The sequence below is a fragment of the Cicer arietinum genome, chromosome 5, assembly GCF_000331145.2.
Source record: "Cicer arietinum cultivar CDC Frontier isolate Library 1 chromosome 5, Cicar.CDCFrontier_v2.0, whole genome shotgun sequence".
NCBI classification, from domain to species: domain Eukaryota; kingdom Viridiplantae; phylum Streptophyta; class Magnoliopsida; order Fabales; family Fabaceae; genus Cicer; species Cicer arietinum.
Genome location: NC_021164.2, coordinates 5,138,899 through 5,148,880, shown reverse-complemented (window position 1 = coordinate 5,148,880; position 9,982 = coordinate 5,138,899). Strand labels below are relative to the sequence as shown.

The following is a 9,982-nucleotide window of genomic DNA, read 5'->3' as shown; positions in this document are numbered from 1 at the left end:
TCTACATAGAGACATGTGATAGTGCAAATGTCATTTTCAAATTTGTAATACATACATTTGTCAATTTCATTCACTTTAAACTCATTCGATATAATCAAGTTATCAAACTTTTCATGTCATTCCTTAGTAGCTTGTTTAAGACCATACATAGATTTATCTAACTTACATACCTTGTCTTTTTGTCCATAAATTACAAAATCTTCAGGTTGTTCCATATAGATTTCTTCTTCCACGTCACCATTTAAAAAGTTGTTTTAACTTCCATCTAGTGTATCACTAGGTCATGAATAGTCACAAGTGATATGAGTACCCTTATGGATGTTATTCTAGTGTTTGGTGCAAAAGTGTAGAAGAAATCTATATTTTCTCTTTGTCTAAAACCTTTGGCTACAAGTAGTGTCTTGTATGTATCAATTATTCCATTGGGTTTTAGTTTCTTTTTCAATATTCATTTACAACCTGTTGATTTGCAACCATGAGGCAAGTCTACAAAATGTCAGGTCATGTTAGACTCTAGAGAATCTATTTCATCTTTTATTGCTTCTTGTATCAAATCTGCATCAAAAGATGATAAAACTTCTTAAAGATTTGCATGATTCTCTTCTAAGGTATAGGTCGTATAATGGGGTCCATAATATTTAGCAATTCTGACTCTCTTACTTCTTCAAGTTTCTGATTCGCCTTGTTTGGTGCTTATAGATATAGGAACGTGACTTGATTCGCTGCCCCCCACTATTTCTCCATTTGAAAGGAAATTTATTTTCGTAGAAGTCAACATCATTTGACTTTATGATCACTTTTGCATTTAGGTCATAAAACCTATACGCTTTGTTCTTTACAGCATATCCAATGAATTCTCATTCATATGCTCTTCTGGCAAGTTTAATTCGCTCGGGATCGAGGATTTGGACATAAGCCAAACCGCCCCGTGTTTGAAAGTAAGACAAGTTCGATTGTCTTTTCTTCATTATCTCATAAGGAGATGTTTTGTTTTTATATTTAAGAACTCTATTCAAAACATAGCAAATAAACAATATATTTTCCGTACACCAATGAGATAAAGCACTAGAGTTAAGTATACTAGCAACAACTAGTTCAATAAGAGTTTTATTCTCTTTATTTTACATTTCTTGTTAACGTATCATCAAGTTCACATATTTCAAAGTGTAATAAATCTAAATACCAAGATTCTCTAACTACAAAATTATGTGAACTTTTTGTTATTTTAGCTTGACTACAAAAATCATATTTTTCAAAATCATTAAAAAAAATAACTTTAGAATTAAACCTAAGCTACTTAAGTTTGAAATCAAATGTGTTCACATCACATAATCTAATATGTCAAAAATTAAAATCATATAACATGTAAGCAGAAAGAGACATTTTATTGATTTCAACATTCAAAAAGAATGAGACATATCAACTTTAAACATTTAATTTAAATATGTCAAGAGTGACGTACATTAATAGATGATCTAATGAGTTATCTTCTTAATTTTACGAGTCTCCACGAATCTGACATCGGTCATCTGGATACTCTGGGTAGCAGCTCACAACATACTTATTCAGAGCATCTCAAACATTTCTAGCAGTATTGCTGAAACTGTAGTAGTTATACAGATCATCAGCAAGTCCGTTAAGAATATAATTCTCATCATTATTTCCCATGGGTTAATTCTACAGCTTTTTTATCCTTTTCTATTTGCTTCAAACTGAAGCAATTTATTCAAATCAGAGGCAACATAACCAAATCCAATAATCTCTTCGGTTGACATGGCAGAAAGAAACGTCTTAAAATTGTTATTTTTGAGTTTTAGAAAACTATTTAAAATTCACAATTTATGTCACTGAAGATATTACTAAGTTGAGTCGCGGGCTAGGTTGCTCTCTTTAAGACGTTTCGCGGCACTGCCCAAATTGTGCAAGACAGACTATCAACCACTGCCCAAATTGTGCAAGACAGACTATCAACCACAAAGTCCCCAAGATAAACCAGTCCAGATTCACTGTATCGGAGTTCCACTGCACCGTAAAAAACCGTTCTAGAATTACACCCTCAATATGGCGGTTAAAGTCACTCTCAACTACGGCATAACAACTGCTCATAGGACTACGGTACAAAATCGCTCTAAAAAACGAAGGGACTACAACATAACAACCGCTCTAAAAACCGAAGAGACTACAGTATAATAACCGTTCTAAAAACCGAAGGGATAGAAAGAAAGGGGAGAAGTGGCTCGAAAATTAGGCGAGTAGAATATAAAAGTGAGAAAAGAGAAAGTTGGAAAATGCATCAAACTTTGGTGTACTTTTTACAATAGTTTGAAACTCATTATATAGTGATATAAGCAAACTCACAAATGTTTTCTAACCAATGTGAGACTTTAATATTTATAGAGTTGAAAACTATCAAAATATGAGTTTTCTAATGTGGGACTTCAAAAAAAAAAAATTATTTTCAATGTGAGACTTGAATTTACAAAAAATATTTCTTTCCAATGTGGGACTTGAACAAATTTTTAAATTCACATAACAAGATACTTATGGTCCAACACATATGAATATATATTTCACCTTTTTTCTTTATAATTGATTTCGTTGTAAAATTAATACCGGTAGCTTCACCACTAAACGTGGTGTAAAAATTTCAGAGTAATTAGATTTTAGGAGTTTTATCTCACGGAATTTCCTATATAGACTTCTTTAATGCCATGTCAAAATCATTTATTAAGTTATCATCCAACTTAATTCATCAATTTATTAATCTATCTAATTCATTTACATAACTAAAAGTTAGTTAATTAATTGAATTCAATTCCTCCATTTAATGATATGGATGAAATCCAATCCATGCCATCGACTATTTTCACAAATCCAATTGATTACATATGTTCTTTTAATGGGATTACATATGTTTTTGAAATAAATCGAATAGATTATATTTATTTATTATAAAATAGATATCTTTGTTAAATATTATTATAATTGTTTAAAAAATATTATTTTTATTAATTAAAAATGTATATTGTTCTATATTTTTTTAAAAATATCAATATTTTATATATTTAAAAGAGTTTTGTTGCATACCATCGCTAGTCGTTGAGTTCTACCTCTCACCATTGAAAAACTTGTTGGAGCTTCATAGTGAAGGTCGCCAGAATTCTGCCGTCGGCTGCGACCAACCATCCTCTCTATTATTTAATTATTAGATTTATTTTTTTTCATTATCAGATTTACAATAAACCTGATTTAATCCAGAAAATAATTTCATAATTATTGAAGAATTTAAATAGAATTAACCAAAGAACTCTCATGCTAAATAAATTTTAATCTAAAATAACTCAATATTTCTAAGAGTTGTCCTTTGAAATTTGCATTAATTGGAGAATGAGTTGGTTCTAATAGTTCTGAGTATTTCTTTAAGTTATGTCCTCAGTTCTAAGTTTGGAAATTCCCCTTTGCTGGTTCATTCTTTCCTTGCTCCACTACTCTTGGTTGATTCTCAAAGATGGAGCTTCTAGGCAGACATGAGAGACTTAGATAAGTTTTTATATTTTGAAGATATTAAAAAAATGGAGGATTGGAAGGGATAATCAACATTAATGTTTTTGGGTGTTCTATCAAGTTAAACTATGAGAATGAAGTGAGGGAAAAAAAAAAAATTATTCCCGATTTTTTTCTCAGGGAATGGAAATAAGTGAGAGAAATTAGTGAAAATTTTGCTTTTTTGACCTTTGGGCATTTCCCATTTTACCTTTTGTTCATTTCTATTTTAACCAAAATTCTTTATTTCTAAATTAATACATTAATAGTTAAATAAATCTTTGTTTTAATCAAATTTTAATTAAGCGAGCTGTTACACTTTGAGGTATATGACATTGTCTAAATTGAGGTGTACCCACTTTAAATTAACTATAACAACTTTTTATTTAATTATAATTTTGGAAATTTTGTCTTATTTATAAATAAAATGAGAATTACATTGATTATGTTACTAACAAATTATTCTCGATACCTCTCACCCTAAAATATGTCAGTTTCCTATCAGAAATTATCATTTGACATGAGAATATTTAATAAAATAATTATAATTACAATAATAAAACATAATATATTTATTAATTTTACGTTGCATTCGCGATTACAAACATCTCTCATAATATATTTAAATTCATCGAATCAAGAACGGTTACTCCAAATTTTTATTTCATTATTGTATGTTGAAGTATTTATTTAACTTGATTTCTTCACCAAGTGTTATGTTTGTTGCTTCAATGATATTCACATTTGGCATATCCTTCGCCTTGACCAAGATCTTAGTCATGTATTTTGTATATATATGTAGTATTTGTTTCGCTAAATAACATATATATAGTCTATGATTGTTCTTATGATAACAATAATATTTATAAAACACTACGACTATATTCAATTAATGTTGGCTTAACACATTTGAAGATTTAATATTTATAAAACACTACGCCTATATTCAATTAATGTTGGCTTAACACATTTGAAGATTTAAAAGTAAATTTAATATGATATCACAAAATTAATATAATTAATGTCATACAATAGTTTTTTTTAATTAATTTAATATTATTGAGATAATATTAAATTTAGAAAAAAATTATATATTTTAATTTTAAAAATATTAAAATGTTAGACTTTTTATTAAGTAGAATTATTTTTTAAGGCATTTTAATAAAGTAAATTTTTTATTTTTCATGAAAGTTTAAAGCGATTAATTTAGTAGTCTTACTCTTGTTTTCCACGTTGTTCATTTACTCCCAAATTTTAGTATGATTTAACAAAATATATTTTTTTTTTCTTCACATTTTTTATTTAATCAATGACATATAAGTAATTAATACATCTATGTGGTTCTATATTATAAAATTGTATATCAAGTCATTAAAAATAAGATAAATTATTGTTTTTTAGTTAAAAAATTTGAATGAGAAACTAAAATTGTCGACTTTTAAAACAAAAAGATTAATTTCGTAAATTAATAATAATAAAGAAATTAAAATTATAATTAAATCTACAATATATAAGTAGAGTTTCTTATGAATGACTTGTATTCGACAGAAGTGAGGTTTCTTATACATTAATTATTACTATTATTTTATCTTGGTAACATATTTAATATCTAATGGAAGCATGATTCAAAAGTATTTGATTCAATTGAACAGATTGAGAATTCAATAATGGAAGCATGATTAAAAAATATGCTCACTCTCACTCTCACTCTCACTCTCACTCTCACTGTCACTCTCACGTACGAGACTCTCACGTACGAGATTGGGGCTAATAGTTACCTCTCGCAGATTGAATCGGTTTTAGGGTTTTGATACATACCTTCCACGTGCCCATTTCGAAGATCTACTTTCACAAATTGCTTTTGTAGTGGTTTCCATTTTTATTAATTGGCTGATATGTAAATGCAAATGCAAATGCAAATGCAAAGGTGAGGCTTTGTCCTTAATTGCTAATTTGATTGGAATCTTCAATTGCTTTAACAAATGTATCACACTCTCTTTGTAGTTAATTTGTTATAGTTGATGCAATGCTGATTTGCAAAGGTGAGGCTTTGTCCTTCATTGCTAATTTGATCAGAATCTTCAATTGCTTCAACAAATGTATCACACTCTCTTTGTAGTTAATTTATTACAAAGAATGGCAATAGTTGATGCAATGCTGATCTGCAAAGGTGAGGCTTTGTCCTTAATTGCTAATTCGATCAGAATCTTCAATTGCTTTAACAAATGTAACACACTCTCTCTTTGCAGTTAATTTGTTACAAAGAATGGCAATAGTTGATGCAATGCTGACCTGCAAAGGTGACACAACATTGAAGGTGGTTGTCTTTAATACAAAGAAGAAGAACAGCAACAAGTTAGTGATATGCTGATTTGCAAAGCTAAAGGTGATCCACTTATTCTTTATATTTTCGTTTATTTTCTTTGCTTCATTCATGTGGCTAGGTAGTGTATAAATAGAACATAGATCAATGTCAATAATCATTCTCTCTTTCTCTATTCTATTTATATTTCAATTTTCACTTCACCTATTCCACCACCATCCCCATTAGACAACAAATAACCATAAACAAAAATGCAGTTCATCTACATTACACTGCTGTTGTTGGCCAGCATTGCGGCACCAACTGTGTGCACCACTTACCTTCCTCTAAAACGGGTCATTCCACTTAACCATAGCGTTAAGATTGACGTATTGATAGCCCGCGACAGAGTTCGCCACTCAAGAATCTTGGGTGGTGTTGGCGTCAACTTCACAGTCCAAGGGATCGCTGATCCAAACTACTTTGTGTAAGGCGAATCCTCTTTCTCGTATACTCCTTCATTTATTTCTTATTTCCTTGTTCTTTTCATTTTTTGGTATGTTCTGTCATGCATTTTTGATATTGTACAGAATTGAATTTCATTTTATTTTTATCAGATACGTGACAGTGAGATTTAGTTAATACTATTATTGGTTTGTTTCTTCAGTCTCTATACCACAAAAGTAAAGCTTGGATCTCCACCAAGGGAGTTTACTGTTCAAATTGACACCGGAAGTGACGCTTTATGGGTTAACTGTAATCCTTGTACTGGTTGCCCTCATTCCAGGGGACTTGGGGTCTGGTTTTTCAATTTCCATCATTGCTTTTTTACTATACACATACTTGTAGTTTAGTGTTTATTTTGTTGCCTTGGGAACCAAGGCTTAGATTTGGAGCTTAACATCTGTTGCTTGTTGCGTTGTATTGTGTACAGATTGAGCCCAGTTTTTTTGACGCAACTAGTTCATCTACGGCTGCACTAGTACATTGCTCAGACCCAATATGCCCTTTCGCGGTTCAAAGTGCAGAAGTTAAATGCTCTCGTAAGGTTAAGCATAATCAGTGCAGCTACAATTTTCAGTTTCAAGATAACAGTACTTCCTCCGGGTTTTATATCTCTGATGACATGACATGTATTTTCACAAGATCATCGGGAAGTCTTCTCCGACTAGTGTCAACTCCTCAGCCACAATTCTTTTTGGGTGAGAAACTCCTACGTTTATTTATTGTGGACAATTATAAATATGTGTGTGTATGCTTTGTGGGATTCATAACATATAGAAATTAAACTTGGATAGGTGGGTCAAGGGAGCCTATCCTTGTAGAGGGAACTGTTCTACATGATTTGTAGGACTGAAAATTAGAGAGAATGTTGGGAGAGGAGAGTGGGATTAAATTGGTAATGCAAGTTTTGTCAATACGTTGATTTTTTTTAATAAAATGGAGAATTGGTAAATGGTAGGATTTGTTTATCTTCTCTTATAGTTTTTTCTTTCATTCCCATGTTTTTGTTAATACTAATACTTAATATGGATTTTGATAAACTTTATTGGATGGTTGTTTGGGAAATAGGTGTAGCACCTATCTATCTGGAGTTTTGACCAAGACGGCAACAGCGATTGATGGAATCTTTGGGTTTGGCCCTAGTGATGTATTAGTTGTATCGCAATTGTCATCACAAGGAAAAACACCCAAAGTTTTCTCTCACTGTTTGAAAGGAGATGGCAACGGAGGAGGAATTCTAGTTATTAGCGAAATTTTGGAGCCCAATATTGTTTATAGTCCAATGGTCCCATCGCAGTATGTTCTCTTCTGCATTGCTTTTCTCTTTTTCTTTCCTCAATTTGTGGTTCATTTCTTTCCTGTTCAGTTTAGTTATGTTTTTTCATCTACAAAATTTCATCACATGGTACACCCTTGTTATGTTTGAATCAACCCAGCAGTGGATAAGCATTTTAAAATATTTTTATTTAATTGAATGTAAAAGGTGATACTGCTAAAAATCAGTTTAAAATGCTTCTTGTGTTGTTTTTTTCTTGTATTTTCTTACTCTTAAGGTGATATTTTGCAGTATAATTGACTAGTATTTTCCTTTTTAATTAAATCTCAGGTTTCATTACGTCTTAAAACTCCAAAGCATTTCTGTCGATGGGAATCTTCTTTCAATTAATCCAGCCGTATTTGCAACATCATACGACCAAGGAATTGTAGTTGACAATGGTACAACATTGGCATTTCTTATTCAAGAAGCTTATGATCCTCTTGTTAATGCCGTAAGATTTCTTGTACCCCGCTCAAAACATTGCAATATTCAACTTTGTTGGACATATTATTCTCTTTTGCCTATTCTATGACGAGGAATCAGCATTGCGAGAAAATAATGTGGATATGCTCTTACATTTGGTTTGCTTGTCTCATGTTTTGTCTATTTCCTAAAATCACTTGACATTTTTCCATTGAGTTAATATGGGTTCTCAAGTTCTTGTCTTATTTGCTGATATTAAATATTATTATGTTGGATATAGATAGATTGTGAACCATTCATTGATCTAGTCGATATATCTTTTTGGTTTAAAATCTTGATATGACTTAAAAGAGACTTGTATGTCTTCTCAATATTTTAGAAATTAAATATCGTATTGAGGTTTAATCTTTTTTTATATAATTTTTATTAATTTTCTTAAAAGGGGGTTAGCTTATTTCTCTCATATTTTATGAATGATTTTGATCTTAGCATATACTGATGTTTAGTTTCCAAATGAATGTGTAGATAACTACTGCTGTGTCAAAACTTGGTAGCCCCGCTATTTCAGAAGGAAGTTCTTGCTATCTGGTTTCAACCAGGTAATCACAAATATAATATTTGTTATGAAGAACTTTATATACTTCATATGAAAAAAGTGTTTGTTCTATTAGGATTTCTGAATATCTCATTAAATATTGTGTTTGTTACATATTCAGTATAGATATTTTTCCTTCGGTCAGCTTTAACTTTGCGGGTGGAGCGCCCATGGTTCTAAAACCAGCACAATACCTTGTGCGCAATGATTTCATGGTATGCATTGAAGTATTTATGTTATGCTTTGGTTATATTCTTGCATATAAGTAAGTTATTCTTTGGAATTGTTTGTCACTGATGTGAAAATATGCTTTACTAGTTTGCTTCAACGTGGTGCATTGGTTTTCAAAAAACTCAAGGTGGATCTTCAATATTAGGAGGTAAGATGGTGGACAAATTTAAACAAACTATGAACGCCGCAAAGAATTGGAAAAAAAAATAGAATTCTCTCATTTCATTATTAAATGGAAACTTTTATAAATGGTAAAATATTCTAAAAATATCTTATGTATTTGTTGATGATGGAAAACACATGATGATAATGATTAGATTCTAATTATCATCATTCAATTTGATTTCAATATATATTTAAATTTATGTCTGATCTCCATTTGTTACAACAATCTAATTTTCAAAAAGATGCCAATATACTATACATGTTCAAAGTATATTAATACTAAATTATGCTCAAGTAAGTTGATCATAAATCCTTTACATGATGCAAGTATGGTAATAATAAATTAACAAGTATGATTTTATCTTACACAGATCTTGTCTTAAAAGATAGGATAGTTGTTTATGACTTGGATAATCAACGCATATGATGGACTGACTATAATTGTAAGTTCACCATTTGAATTTTTATTTTTTTGCAAGAAATATATGTTTCTTCAATATGTCTTACAATTGAAAACTCTTTTTAGGTTCTTTGCCTGTCAACATCTCTATGACCCGGAGCAAGGATAAAAACATAAATCCAAGAACAAAACGATCGAGTGCCAGCAATTTAGAGATACGGATTCTCTGCACGTTATCATATGTAACCTTTGTAGCTTTTCTTATGCACATATTATATTCGTCATGAAGGAAATATATGATATAAATTGTGCTAGAAATAAATAATTTAGGAATGTTTGTACATTTTCATTTGAGAAGTTTAGGAGCCTGATGAAACAAAGGACTAGGATGAGTGGATATGTAAAGAGAGTTGAAATTAACACTGAGCATTCTCTCATTGAGTGAATCCAACCACATATAATTAATTGTAATGTGCCAGATTAATTTTATTTGTTATACTA

General features: G+C 30.6%; 1 pseudogene; it reads left to right on the top strand.

Annotated features, from left to right (window-relative positions):
- The first annotated feature begins 6,117 nt into the window (after positions 1-6,117).
- On the top strand, positions 6,118-9,982 carry LOC101504067 (aspartic proteinase 36-like; annotated as a pseudogene).